This window comes from Meles meles, chromosome 12 (genome assembly GCF_922984935.1).
Source record: "Meles meles chromosome 12, mMelMel3.1 paternal haplotype, whole genome shotgun sequence".
NCBI lineage: Eukaryota > Metazoa > Chordata > Mammalia > Carnivora > Mustelidae > Meles > Meles meles.
Window position 1 is genome coordinate 6,762,741 of NC_060077.1, and position 15,629 is coordinate 6,778,369.

The following is a 15,629-nucleotide window of genomic DNA, read 5'->3' on the forward strand; positions in this document are numbered from 1 at the left end:
CAGCCTCCAGCACGTGAGAAATTAGTGTTTGCTGTGTCAGCCCCCGCATCCCAGTCTGTGGCATTTTGGTGTAGCAGCCTGAACAGATTAAGATAACTGCCCCGGTAGAGCTTAACTCCTTATCCTCCCGGAAACACATAGAATAAGGCAACCTTCTTGTATAAAAATGTCTACAGCTTTCCATGAAATGGTGACAGAATCGCCCGGAGTACGGTTTGGCTGAGTTAGTTAAACTCCCGAGGGCAGACTCTGGGCGTGCTTTAGGACCTATGTCATTTTGCCTTTCCAGGGATTAGAAGCTGCCAGGCAGAGGTGTTCAGAGGACCACCTGCTGATTTCCTGGTTTCTCAAGATGCCACCCCATCCTCTGTGTGTATGGGTATCAGCAGCTCAGATTCCCTCTATGTGGTGTTGGGACTTCTGCCTGCCTTTTCTCTTAGGTATCCACTGAGATTGCTGGGGCATCACTTGGTGTCACTGTCCTCTTGGGGCAGGGCGGAGGGGGAAGGCACGGCGGACGTGCTGCCGTTCCCAGTCTTAGATCTGCCAGACTGTGTGTGTGGAGCTACAGTCCCGCAGCAGGCCGTGGGGCAGGGCGGCAGAAGTCTCCCAGCAGTATTGCGCACGTGGTAATAGAGACAAACAGATGGTTCCGCGGTGAGGGGGAACCTGTGTAGTTTCCTCTGGTCCTGACAGACTCTGCTAAGTGTCACTGTCCAGGCAAGGTGCATTCAGCATGAGTCACCCCTGCCAGGCAGCGGCCCAAAACAATCAGCATCACTAACGTTAAGATCCCATGGAGGGTTCTGGCATGTTGAGACCTGCCAGGAGAGGACTCTGCTGAGCAGGGAGCACCCGGAGAGCCAGAAAGGGGCCAGCTACCACACACGAGGGCCCCGTGTCCTGCCAGCTGGTCGCACACCCCAGGCTCTGCCTGCCACTCCAGGGAACCTGTGTTCCCGTTTGGGAAGGAGAGAGAGGGAGACTGGGACTGCTCCACGTTCCTGCCCTGGGTGACTCAGAAGAAAACCAGATTGGTTCCCAGCTTGTTTTACTCCTTCCGTCCTTTCTCTGGGGGAGCCGTGCAGATCAAAGGCTGGGAGAGCTTTGTCTGCCCCCACTCTACCTTCCGACCACAAGTTCTCCCCATGATCTGCTTCCCTTTCCCATCTTCAGGTGCCCCCAGCTGCCAGGGGGCCACCCGCTTGCCTGGGTGTGCCGTCTCTCTGTCCTCGTTTTATTTGAGATGAAGATGCCACCAGCCTTGGTGGCCCAATGACACTCAGGAGGTTCCGCTGTGAGGTTTGGGCCGTGCACCACTGCCTCTGTGGAACGCACCCCAGATGCACAAGAACGCAGCAGGCTGGGAGGAGTTGCAGGAGAGAGGCCGGGCCTTCGGATATGCTGTCTTGGGGTGGGTTTGCTGAGCAAACCGGGACTCCATCGGCTCCAGCAAGTGACTCAGAGACTCAGGACACTGTTCCGCTCCTCCCATCCTCTACGGATCGAGACTGGCTATTTCTCATCTAGGCCTGGAACCATCCAGGTGTTGGAAACGACTTGCCATGTCCCCATTGGGGGCTGTCTCAGGCACGCAGAGGCCGTTCAGTCGCTGAGTAAATCAGAGGGGTCTCAGGAAAGACATCCTGTCCTGTCTCCCACCCTGTGCTAGTGAAGGGCTATGCGGAGACTCGGACCCTCCTTTTCAGGAAGGGTCTGCTGAGTCCTGAAACGAGTGGAGAACTCACACCCCTGTCTCCGCCACGAGTCATCCAACGCCACGTCCTGCTGAGGGGACCACATGTCCTGTGTACGTCCCCACTGCCGCCACCCTGGTCCAGGCCTCCACCGCCTCTGCCTTAAGCAAGTTCAACCCCGTCCGACCTGGTCTTTCTGAAAAGTGTATCTCCTGGAGTTGCTGCTTTGCTTGATGGCTTCCCGTTGCCTGCAGGATAAGGTCCCAGCTCCCGAGTTCAGGCAACTTATCTTCCTGCAGCGGCCCTAAATTACAGGCTCCCCGACGTCCCTACAAGCCCCCGCCTCGGGGCCACTCACGGGCTGTTCCTCTGTCAGGAACCCCCTACCCCCAACATCACCAACCTCAGGGCGGCTTCAGCCTCACAGTTTCACGTTCTCCTGCTGACTCCACTCCATGTTACCCCGCGCCCTCTGAACCCACTGGGCAGGGCCCTTTACGCTCCCCTGGCACCCTGTGCCTAACCCTGTCGGGGCACCTGCTGGGAATTTTCGTCTCTTGCCTGCGGGCCCCAAAATGCTTTGAGCTCCTTACAGGCAGACAGAGGGGCTGGATCCCCGTTATCTGTGCATTCCCCACTGCTTGGCATTTGCTACACTGAGTGGGGAATGCCTTCGTGATGTTTTGGAAGAAGATGGTGTCAGGTAGAAGACGTAATTTTAGAAGAAAAAGGGAAGAATCTATCCATCCCAGGAGGGGCCACCAACTGTTGCAGACACAGAAACTGTAGTGATGGAGGGTGTCTCCTGTTCCCTCTCCTCGCGCATGTCCTCTTCCCAGCCAGAGGGGCGCCACCCCTGAGGGCAGGCACGCCTCTGAATTTTATTTCATTCTTTTCTTTTTTAAAGATTTTATTTATTTGAGAGAGAGAGGGTGCTTGTGAGCGAGCGGGGCTCGGGAGCAGGGGGAGGGAATGAGAATCTCAAGCGCACTAAGCCCAGAGCCCAGCAGGGAACTGGATCCCAGGACCCTGAGATCATGACCTGCACGGAAACCAAGAGTCAAGACACTTAACCGACCGCGCCACCCAGGCGTCTGCCTCTGCATTTTACATAATGAGGTTTACATGATAAGGCACGGACTGACGGATGTTTTCTGTAAAGGAATGGCCGGAGAGTAAATACTGTAGACTTCACAGGCCTGAGCACCTCTGTCGCAGCTCCTCGGCTCTGCTGTTGTAGGATGGAAACAGCCAGAGACCCTGACACAAACGGGCATGGCTGTGTCCCAGCAAACCTTGATTTACAAGCACAGGGGTCAGCTGTGCGCTGCCCACACCTGCAGTGATGACACACCCGGTCACATGGGCCGCTTGGAGTCCCTTCTGTTCCCAGGTTGTCCCCGTGTGCTTCGCACAATGCCCAGGGTGTACCAGACACTCGGGAGAGAGTTGGTGGTTGGTTAAAAGTACATCGCATGAAACCAAGGATCCAGTGGGACCCCGGGGACAGTTCACATGTCGCTTCCTGCTCGACAGCCGATTTCTGCTTCATTCTTACAAACAGAACCAAACTTTGTTCTGGCAGCAATGTCCCTCGCTCCCCTCCTTGGATGTGCACTCACTACGGGCGGTTAGAGCCAAGTACGGGTAACCCAGTTGCCAGCAGTTGGTCTGGGAGAGGGCGTGCGTCTCGGTCCGACACAGTTCCAGTCTCACAGTAAGAGAGTTTGGTAAGACATTGCTCCCTCATGATAGGAGCTTTTCTTTCTGCCTCCTCCCTTCCTGATTTGAATACCGATTTGAGAGGATGTGATGTCCTGCACTGTGGCAGCCACATTGCAGCCATGAGGGGAGGGCCCAAAGAATTTAGAGAAGTGCCAGCCCAGAACCCCAACTTTTCTGGGCTTCTGTAACCAACCTGGAAATGCTCAACTCCAGCTTCTTGATAAGAGAGGTCATATTTGTCTGTGATGTTTATACTAAGCAAGCGTTGTTTACTTGCAGCCTTCACAGGTCCTAAATAACAGAAATAATGTGTTTTTACTATATCAATAAATGTTCGTTCCTACAAAGAAAAGGCAGCTTAACAATTTCCTCCTACTCTGGCTACCCAGTCTTGAATCTTTCCCTGTTCACTTTCCAGCCAAATGTGCAGAATCCCCAAGGAGAAGTTTTGTGGCAAAAATCTAGATACCAGGGGCCCGACAAGCCCCGCTGGGGAGAGCCATCTGTGTCCTCCCATCAGTCTCAGAGAAGCCCGTCTCACATAATCCCTCTGCGTTTAGCTCCAAGAACTGGCTGAACCAAGCATGGCAGGAGCCATGGGGGATGCAAGATCCAAGAACAGTCAGAGACGAAAACTCCGGTGCTCTCTTCTGAGTGACCTCGAGCAGGCCCCAGAGCCCACTATGTCCCCATCCTCACCGGGCTGACAGCCACACCCCCAGAACGGGAGTCCCTAATCTGGCAAGCCACATTCCAAGGGACTCTTCCCTCCAACAATGAGCTGGTCGTTAACTTCGCGTCTAGTGTCCGCTGCGACAGGCACGGGGCTTATGGGCTTGTGGCCGTGCGTTCCTCAGCACCCTGTACGGCGGGACTGATTAGCGCTGTCCTGTGAACCAGACCGGGGCTGGCGCTCTCAACCAGGCCACCCGGCCTGCACTGCCTTTCCATTCACTCAGCATGCCGCAGAGAATCCGTAATCCCACGTCTCCACAAGCCGCGAGTGGGGAAATAGCACAGACGGGGCAGCCTCGCCGTCTCCCGTCACTAGGCACCTCCCTTTCCCTCACCTTCATGGAGAAAATAGTCCCTGAGACCAGCTGCTTTCTGCGCGGCCACTTGGGTTGATGGATAAGTAGCGCCCCCATGAGCCAGCCCTTGATTGTTCCTAGTCTATGGGGAGGGGACAGTCAGTGTTGCTGACATCAGTATTTCTTGAGTACCTACTGTGTGCACAGCACTAAGCTAGGTGCACAGAGGACATAGAAGGCACCCAGGGTTTGGGGTCATGTTGGAATCTCCTGTACCATACTCGGCAAGCCCACCGTGACCCTCCCCGACCTTACCCTGTAGGGGCAGCACTGACCTGTTCTTCCCGTCCTAGAGCCAGGGGAATCAAGGCCGGAAGAACAGTGGTAACAAGCTAAGAGAAGGGCGAGCAGCGGAGGGCAGGGGCGCCCGGCCTCTCTGACTGGGTATCAAAGTCCGGTCCCCCGACCAGCAGCCTCAGCATCCCCTGGGTTAGAAATGCAGGGTGTGGGGACCAGACCCACTGAATCAGGAACTCTGCATCTGAACGGGCCTCCTGAGGGGTTTCGAGGCACACTCAAGTGAGGGAACCTCTAAGCAAGGAGATATTTTATGCACAAACAGCTGGAGGGCTGCAAAGCACTCTTTCAACACGGCATCTTGAAAGCCTTTGGTGAAAGGTTATTCAGAGACCTCTTGGTTGTTTTTTTTTTTTAATGAATATTCTATTTATTACAACTACAAATTCAAAACACAGTTTCTTACCTAAAACTTTGTGTTGAATTTATGAATCTCACTACTTTGCTTATAAAATTGCCTGTATTTTACGATCACTTTTAAAGTGGTTTTTTAAAAATTTAATTGATTTCCCATAAATACTGTAAGTGCAGTAATGAATTTAATATATTTCATTTCCTCTTAAACCCTTTTCAGAACGTTCCAATTCTTTCACGAATTCTTAGGCAGCCACTAAGTTGAACTTTTAAGTATGGCAACTCTCAGTCCTCTTAAACAGCAGCGTACAGTTTTGCAAACTTAGTAAAAGCCTCTTATAACTTTCAAATTAAAAACCTGTCCAGTATAACGATGTGAGTGTACTTAACACCACTGAACCGTGCACTTAAAGAATGGTTAAGATGATCAGTTTTACATTCATGGGTGTTTTACCACATTTAGGAAAAAAGGATCTGGCCACAGTAGATTGCGCAGTACATTTAAAAATGGGAATCACAAAGCCTTCCTGTTTGAGGATGCCGAATTCTCTTAAACGTTTCAAGCACTTGAAATACAAAATATACATAGGGTAGGGGCGCCTGGTTGGCTCAGTGGGTTAAGCCTCTGCCTTCGGCTCAACTCATGATCTCAGGGTCCAGGGATCGAGCCCTGCATCGGGCTCTCTGCTCAGCGGGGAGCCTGCTTCCTCCTCTCTCTCTGCCTCTCTGCCTACTTGTGATCGCTGTCTGTCAAATAAATAAAATCTTTAAATAAATAAATATACACATATGTGTGTGTGTGTATATATACATATATATGTATGTATATGTATATACATATACATACATGTATATATACATGTATGTATATGTATATACATATACATACATGTATATATACATGTATACATGTATATATATATACATATACATACATGTATATGTATATATACATATATATGTATATATACATATATGTATACACACACACACACACACACACATAGGGGCGCCTGGCTAGCCCAGTGGTAGAGCACGCGACTCTTCATCTCAGGGTTGTGAGTTCAAGCCCCACTTTGGGCATGGAGCCTACTTAAAATATACATAGATTACATTCCAATATAATATAGGAGAAAACAAACACAAACCAACCACAGCTTTGCTTTACTTCACCCTCTCTGTACCAAGCAGTAACCCTTCTGGGGCGTTGAGGCCCCAACAAGGAGAGTGCCGTGCCATCGGCTGCAAGCTGGTGCTCCCCAGCTAGGAAAGGACTCTACACAGTGCTCTTTGGCCAGGAAGAAGGAATTGATTTTTTTCCAGGGACTGTAGCTGAATCCTAATTGTAGTGACTGCCAATGGAAGATTCCAGGTCCCTTTCACTCTCCACATGGGGTGGTGGTCTCAAAGCCTGGATTCCCTGGAACCGACGGCGGATACCCTAAAATTCACCCCCCTATTCAAATCTCCAACAACCCCCCCCCCCCAAGATCCGTCAGTACAGCTTCCTCCCTTACTGAATTCTCCCCACCTGCCCGGGTCACGACTCTACTGGGCGCTTTCAACGCACTTTGCTGATTCTGCACCCTGGGCTCCTCCTGACTCTCCTGTAGATTTCCAGAGAGGGGAGAGGATGGCGTGATTCAAGGGCAGCACAGAGGATTTTCCAGAAGGGAGAACTGACAACTGGTCTTTGGACAATGAGCCGCCAGGAGAAGGAAAGCTCTCGAGGTGAGGGGAATGCGTGCTAGTCTGATAAGCAGAATATCAGCTGGGCACACTCCTTCCTCATCCCCACCTTGGTGTTTGTTTGTTTTTTAAGATTTTATTTATTTATTTGACAGAGAGAGATCACAAGTAGGCAGGGAGGCAGGCAGAGAGAGAGAGAGGGAAGCAGGCTCCCCGCTGAGCAGAGAGCCCGATGCGGGACTCGATCCGAGGACCCTGAGATCATGACCTGAGCCGAAGGCAGCGGCTTAACCCACTGAGCCACCCAGGCGCCCCGGTTTTTTTTTTTTTTTTAAGAATTTATTTATTTGACAGACAGAGATCACAAATAGGCAGGGAGGTGGGGGGGGGGGGGAGCAGGCTCCCTGCTGAGCAGAGAGCCTGATGCGGGACTTGATCCCAAGACCTTGGGATCATGATCTGAGCCAAAGGCAGAGGCTTTAACCACTGAGCCACCCAGGCGCCCCTCCTCACCCCCACCTTGTGAACGGGGCTCTGTCCCCACCGAGTGCATCACCTTGGGGCACCCCGTGTCCCATCAGTCTGGTGGAGGGGAGCTGCTAGCAAGGCACTGGCAAAGCTAGGAACGGTGTGAGCAGCCCCTTGCTCATTGAGCCGGCCCCGCTGGAGGGGACTGGGGAAGGTGCTGCACCTGGGGGTCCTGTCACCGTGCCCTGTGGCTGCAGGAGGGGCACCGGCCTTGCGGTGTTCCATCACAAATGTGGGAAAATGTGGGCAAGCCTAGAGCAAGTCACCAGATGGTGTTTCACCGCGCAAAGTGAGCCAGTACGGAATGGCCCCTGGGGGCGGGTGGGGAGTGGGAGCAGGTGGAGAAGCAGCTTCACTGCAACTTTCCCGGGCGCCCGCTCCCTGCCGAGGACATCAGCAGGACCTCCCGGTTCACCGAGGGAGATGCTGACGCCCACAAACGACCAACGCAGTCCCCAGGATCCGTACTGAAGAGGAAGCCCTGAAAGGTCTCTAGGAAGATGTGGGGGGATGCCGGAACGTGCCAGCCTTAGAGCATCCTGGAGGTCAGTTGGTCCGGGGGGGGGGGGGGGGGGCTGGCCTATCCAGGAAGCCGAAGAGGGTGCCTCCCCCAAGTCCTCATGTTCCTGTGCAGAGTGGATGCTACTAGCATAAACCCATTCTATAGATGGAGAAGCTGAGGCTCAGTGAGGGGGTACTGAGTTGCCCAAAGGTCTCAAGGGGAAAGGAACAGATCGGGAATTCCTCCCCCACTACACTTGGTCGGGTCTGATTCCGCCTCCTGCCCTAGGGGGCAGCAGCGCTTCATAACTGACTGTGTGCCTCAGCCCCGGGTTCAAATCCCGCTTCTGTAATTAACCGAGCAAGTGTGGGCAAGTCATGTAATCTGCAGGCAGGGGTCTCTGTCTCCTGTGTGCGAACTGGGAGAACAGTCCCTCCTTCCAGGAGCAACACAGCCCCTCGGAGGGCTTCCCCTCTGCGGCTCCAAGCGCCGCTGTGTGTTCCGGTTCTTGTCATCTGCACAGCAGCCCTGCCTCCTGGTTTCACAGATGCAGACACGGGAGGCAAAGGGAAGCGAAGTGGCTTTCCCCGGTCCCATGCCCCGTGAGCGGTGGAGTCGGGATTGGAATCCAGGTCGTGGGGCCGACCAGAGCTGCCTCCAGCCGGCTCAGGGCGTCCCCAGCTCCGTGCTGAGCACACAGCGCCCCCCTCCGTTAGCCCTTAGTCCTGCCGGGGTAGCTCCACGCTGAGCGCAAGCGGGAGGGAGCAGTCCCGATACACGCACGATATTTACCAGGTTCGCGGGGTGGGGGTTGCGGAGTCGGTCCCCCCACGCAGACTCTCGGAACATCTTGCAGAAAAGAAGTAAGTACTTAACTGGTGGGGGCCCGGCACACTACAAGTTTCTAAGTTATTTATAAAAAGGCAGCTGAAATCTAGAGACTTCTAACGGGCGGAGGTGTGTTCTGCAGACTAAGAATAGCTGACAGGACGAGCTTTCTGGTGACATCAGAGCACAGCAGCAGCTTGGGGGTGGTGGCTGTGGTTGTCTCCAGCTCAGCAACAGTGCCCCGTGCAGGCTCACCCGGTCCTCCAGAGAAAGATGGACGAAGGGCTTCAAAGGGGCCTGGTGACGCTGGAGGCAAGCAGGGTTTCCATGGGTCTGGGGGTTTGTAATGTTTCCCTGTCTCCCCTCCCTCAGCCTGTGGCCAGACCAGCAGGATGGGGGCAAAGAGCAGGGAGCCGCAGGGGAGGGCACAGGGCAGGTCCCTGGAGGGTCCTTGGATTTGGACCACAGGCTCCTCCCTCCTCACCCCTGCCTGTCCATCCTCCCTGGGAGCTTGTAACACAGAAGGACCCAGGCCCCCACCTCCACCCACTGCACCAGAGCTCCTTCTCGATGCACACCTGAGCTTGGAACTTACTCCGAGCCCCAGCGGGGTGACCACTCACTTTCTCTGAAGTCAAAGTAAATTCTGGGGATAGAGTACAAAGATGAAGCCGACCCAAGGTTAAATTGTGGTTTCCCTTGCCAGGAGCTGGGAGTTTTACTGGAGGTATTGGAGGGCTTGGGGGACTTGGGGGAGAGGAAGGAGAAGGGAACAGTTAAACAAGACTTAACACACTGTTGCAGATTATGCCTGGCCATTTGCAAGTTCTCAGCAGGGCCCCACTGGAATTCCTGGTTTCAGTTGATGCATGATACATACTTACTACACAGGGCTGGGGCCTGATGCTGTCATGGTCCTTAGGGGGATTTTCAAGAGTGATTGTGGCTGCACCTGACTCTGACCTTCCATCCATTCTCCCCGCAATTTAGCCCCAAGCCTCAGTTTCCCCTTCACCAGTGTGGTTTTGCTTTCTGACATCATCTTTTCAAAACTCAACACATCTGACTTTGAGAGAGCCCAAAGTGTTCACCCACCCTTCCAGGGAGGACAAAGGGGGGTTTTCTTTTATCTTTCCTTTTCTTTTTTCTTTCTTTTTCTTTTAAATCTTTTTTTTTTTTTTAAAGACTTTATTTATTTATTTGACAGACAGAGATCACAAGCAGACAGAGAGGCAGGCAGAGAGAGAGGAGGAAGCAGGCTCCCCACTGAGCAGAGAGCCCGATGCGGGGCTCGATCCCAGGACCCTGAGATCATGACCTGAGCCGAAGGCAGAGGCTTAAACCACTGAGCCACCCAGGCGCCCCCTTTCTTTTTCTTTTAAGATTTTATTTATTTATTTGACAGACAGAGATCACAAGCAGGCAGAGAGAGAGAGGAGGAAGAAGACTCCCCCCTGAGCAGAGAACCTGATGCGGGCTCGATCCCAGGACCCTGGGATCATGACCTGAGCTGAAGGCAGAGGCTTTAACCCATTGAGCTCCCCAGGCGCCCCTTATCTTTCCTTTTCCTTCTGCATCCTCCTCCTCCTCCATCCTCCTCCATCTTCCTCTTCCTCCTCCTCCCCTCCTTCTTTTCCTCCACTCCCTCCTTCTTCTTTTTTTTTTTTTTAAGCAAAGGAAACACTAAACAAAGCCTGAGAAGAGAAGCTACTTGCCCAAAGTTACGCTGACCTTCTCCCCAGATTCCTCGGGCTCCCTTTACCGGGACTGCCCCTACAGTACAAGCCCCACAGGCTCCCTGACTGGAAAGATGGGAGGCCACCTGTGAGCTGTCCTGGGTGCGCTGGTCACACAGCCCTCACGGCTGGTGTGCCACTCGCCTCTCTAGGATATGGGGTTAATGAGCCACATTTCAGCACAGCTGCCGAGCAGCTGGTCCAAGGTCACACTACCAGAACTCGCCAAGAAAATTCTCGCACATGCATAGCCATGCACCTGTGGTACCCAGTGGCAGAGGAATCCCACCGCTGCGTTGACATGATTTGTGATTCTCCACCCTGGGGGCACCTTCTGGAAAAAAATGCCAAGGCTCCCATCCCTGGAGCTTCTTGTTCCGAGCCCCGGGGATGGAGCCTGCCCGTATTTGCTGAACAGCTCCCCAGGTGGGTAACTTGCAGCTAGGGAGCAGGAGACCGCGGTTTTCAAACCCACCTGTGTACTGGAATCATCTGAGGGGTGAAAGCACTGGCCCCCCCCCCCGCCCCCGGCCTGCTTGAATTGCGGTCTGGGGTGTGGCCTAGGAATTAGGATCTTCACTGCTCCCCCAGGTGATTCAAATTTGAGAACGTTGGTCTGGTTCATTCTGCACCTGGACTCTGGGCCCCCACCCCTGCCCCCCAAAGACAAGGCCGCCCTGCCCTTCCCAAGTCCTCCCAAAAGAGGTTTTAGTCCCATGTTGCTGCTTATGTATAGACAAGCATCTCCAGAAAATTCTGTTCTTGACTTCTGAATGTCAAGAAACCAATCCAAAGTAATAGGTCTTTTGGCTGTTCCTTCCTGAATAGGATATAAGTGCTCAGCGTGAGTGGCATGAAAGCTGCCCCATTCTGCCACGCTTTGCGCACAGAGATAGAGGGAAGGGAGCCTTTGCTCTAATCCGGCCCCCAGGCCTCACTCTTCCTCTCTGGAGGGTCCTGCTTCCTCGGCCCCCGAGTGCACACTGCGGCGTCTGAGCCCATCAGGTTCCCCTGGGTGTTTCCGGGCAGTCCTAGGGCTGTCTCCTTTGTGCTCTCAAATTCTGTCCTGGCCTGTCCGGAGGTCCCCTGGGAGGGATCCCTCCTTCTGGATGCCCCTGCTTCTGGGACCCTTTCCTAACATACACATTCCTGTTCCTGTTGACCTATAAGCCCACAGGGGCCCCCACAGTGCTGAATTCATTCCTGTCTTCACCTGTCTTCCTCTCCCCAGAAAGCTGTGGGCCCTCTCTTCTCCCTGTGGCATTTGGTGTCTGGGCTTGGGACCCAAATTTCATAAAATCCAGGAGGCATGGCCTCTGTGGCCCTACCAATCCTCCCTCCTTCCCTCCATGGGACTTAGACCTGCTCCAGGGGATGGGCACCAACGTGTCGTCCTTATCACCAGTTGAACACAGCTTCCCTCTGTAAATGCTCCCCAAAGCGCATAGTCAGCTGGTACTGGGAGAGAGCCCCCCGATCCAGTCCCCACCAAGATGCAACCAGGACCAGCAACGGATTGGCCTTGAGCTAGCCCAGTGACCTGCCAATCACTGAGCACTCTCCATGCACCAGCAGGTGTGAACACTTTGCACGAAGTCTCATGTACCCATTTCATGGATGGGGACCAAGGATTCCAGGAGTAAGCCATCACCTAAGGACAAAGACAGGATTTGAACCCACATCTCCAACTCCACCTCCAACCCCTGTAGAGCGGCTCCCAAGTTTAAGAGTACAGAAAAATCCCAGGATTCTCCATCTCTTCAAGAATACAGGGGACTCTGACATAAATGACCCCAAACCAGGCCTTCCTCTACACTGTTCTGAGTCTCAGGGCTTCTTCTAGGCCCAGTCAGGGCTGACCTTGCTGTATGACCTTGACCTCTCTGAGCTTCCTCTTTGGTGAAAATGAGAGTAGAGCTAGCCGGTTGCAGGGAGCTCTTCAGTTCTGCCTTGAGCCCTCCCACTTGGTTCCCATCCAAAGTGATGTGGGGAGAGCCGGGGGGTTCTCTTTCAGGGTCTGTCCCAGGAGACCCTTCTGCCAGGTCAAAACTCTGGACCCTGCCCAGGATTTGCACCTGCCTCCACACATAGTCAGGGACTGGGAAGCCCCCAGTGCACCTGTCTCCCCACCCACCCTCCCCCTGGAGTCTCTGGCACAGGGCAAGTGTCGTCCCCCCCCCCCCCCGCCCCCCGCGTGTATAAAGGGCCTCCCACCCTCCCCTCACACTCATATCCTTCTTTCTCTTGAAGCAGGAGAGCCGGATCTGGTTCCCATCTCTGCTCTCTGCAGCTGGCCCCAGGAGAGGTTTTAGAGACAGCCCAGAGTGGACATCTGGGAAGGGCGCCCGGTCAGCAGGAGCAGGCCCTGAGCTCTGCTGAGTCAGCGTGGGAGCGGTGAGCCTCTGGGCCCACCTCCTACCGGCACCTCCCAGCCTGCCTGTGCCCTCCGCCGCCAGCTGCCCAAATGGTAGGTGCCTGCCGCATCCTTTCCCAAGTAAGCCCCAAATTATTGACTGTGCCAACTCTGAACCCCAACGTGTATTTATCATCCTGCCTTCCAGGCACTCAGCTGGGGTCTTGCTCGAACATGCAGCTGTCCCAGAGTGCAGGGAAGGGAGGGGGGAAGGGAGGGCTGTATCGGCTCCCCTCCCCCACCCCCTTGCTGGGGAAGCAAGTGGCAGGATCCTGGCCAGTGGTCCTGCCCTGCTGGTCAGCTCCTGGTCCCCGAGGTGGCCGGCTCAGCATCCAAGCCCTGCCCTGTCACCCACGAGCACACCAGAGATGGGGACCTGCCTGAAGGCCAGGCAGCCAAGGGGACAGTTGGCAATGGTGGAGAAAGTGCCAGAAGCTAGTTTTCCTCATGGGACAGGGTTTCTTCATGTGTGGTCCTCAGAAACAACTTGGTTGGGGGGTAGGGAGAGCCCTTGTTAAAATGCAGATTCCCAGGCCGGACCTTTTCCACAAAACCCTGAGGCACGAAACCACATAAGAACCAGCCAGCCGCGTGGCAGCCAATGGTTTGGATTCCCCCGAACCCATAGTTCCGTGCGATTCTAATGGGGGAGGAGAGGAATGAAGAAGGCGCATCGCACGGTGTTGTCCAAGGATTCAGTGAGGTAATACGATACCGAAAGTGCTTAGCACTCAGTAAAGGGTATCCCTGGGTCATTACTCAGCAGCAGAGGGAAATTATGGCAGACTGATTCAGCAGATGGAAGAAATAGATGTTCCATTTTTTTTTTTTCTTTTTTTGCCAGCTCTGTAACTTCCTCTAAGAGGTGTCTCTGGGTCATGGGCCAGGGGATCGGACCCACCAGGGCTCTGTCACTTACAAACCATGTGAACTTGAACATGTGGTTGGAGCCCCATGGAGCCTCAGTTTCCACATCTACAAAATGGGAATGCTGCGGTGGCTAAACGAGGCACTTGAAGGAAAGCCACACAGTTACTCCAATGTCCCTCCATGGGTGAATGAATAAATAAAATGCGGTCTATCCCTACAATGTTACATCGCCTGGCAATTAAAAGGAATGCAGGACTGACTCCATTCCACAACATAAATGAACCTCGAAACCTTCATCTTAAGTGAGAGAAGCCAGACGCAACAAGTTCCATACCAGAGACTCCACTTATAGGCAATGTCCAGAATAGGCAAATCCACAGAGACAGGAAAGTGATGAGTGGTTGTCAGGGGCCAGAAGACGGGCGACTGAGGGGTGATAGGTAAAGGTGTGGGGTTTCTCTTGGGGATGGTGCAAAAGTTCTGAAACGGATTATGGTGATGGTTACACAACCCTGTGAAGATAGGGAGAACCATCGAGCTGTGAACTCTAGATGGGGAGTTCCCTGCTATGTGCATTCCAGCTCCGTACAGCCATTATACGGAGACATTACCAAACATAAAAGACCATGTCCCCCAGAATCACCAGGCAGTCTCATCTCAAATGCATCCCTTGGTCTCTTGAATCTGAAACTGTGACAGGGGCGGGGTCCAGGAATCTGAGTTTAGATAGGAACACCTGGTGATTTGCGTGCACACAGAATTAAGAGAACCATCCCTCCGGGTCCACAGTCTGGTCAACACCAGTTTCCGTGGCACGGGGGTCTTGCAGGTGCAAACCCATGCTCCATTGATTTCCTACGGCTCCTGGAACAAATGACCCCAAACTTCACGGCTGGAAACAACACAAATGTATCATCTTACAGGTCTGGAGGTCAGAAGTCTGAAATGGGTCTCCCTGGGCTAAAATCAAGGTGTCATCTGGGCTGTGTTCCTTTCCAAAGGCTCTGGGAAGAATCTATGTCCTTGCATTTTCCATTTTCCAAGCTACCTGCACGCCTTGGCTCACGAACCCTTCCTCGAATTCCAAGCTAGCAACGCCCAGTGGAGTCTTTGCCACATCACACCACTCTTGACCCTGAGCCTCCTCCCTGCCTTCCTCTTTCACATACAAAGACCCTCGTGATCACATGGGGTCCACCAGCCATAGTCCAGGGTCATCCCCCCATCTCAAGGCCAGCTGGTATATCCACACCTTCCAGGGATCAGACACGGTCATGCTGCCTTCCATCCGCCCCTGCCGTTCTGTCGTATAGGATGCCTCTCCCCACATCAAAGATACTGAGAATATAAAAGCAGTTGCCCTTGGAACCCCCTCAAGGGGGCTGCATTTGTGTCCGAGAAGCCCTCCTAGCAGACTCTCCCACACACGGGTTATCGCTGCGTCCTCCCCCAGCCCCCAGCCCCCAGCCCTCTGCAAGGCCTGCCCTGCTGTTCGCGTGAAGCTGTGGCGAAGTTAAAATAGATTTTGGGCCCCTGCCACGTCTTTCTGTTTCTCTGGTGCGCTTGTTTCTCGGACAACAATGCAGAGTTTGAAGCCCATCCAGGAACAAGCTTCCATCTGCCCCCTACAAATTCCAGTAATCGGTCACTATTTATAATTATATAAATAAGAGAAAAACATGGTCATGCTACCCTCCCCAAAGAGCCCCCATCTCCATTTTTAGGCGGCCAGCCCTCCCACTCGCCCCTAGAGCTGCGTCGCTCTGCAGTCTGGGAGGCGGGCTCCAGCCCCCAGTTAGGATGGAGATGTTGGGATGGTGACCTTAGCGGAGCCTGGAGGTGGGGGGGGGGCGCGCTTTACTGGGGGCTGAGGGATCCGGGGAGCTTGGTCACCCAGAA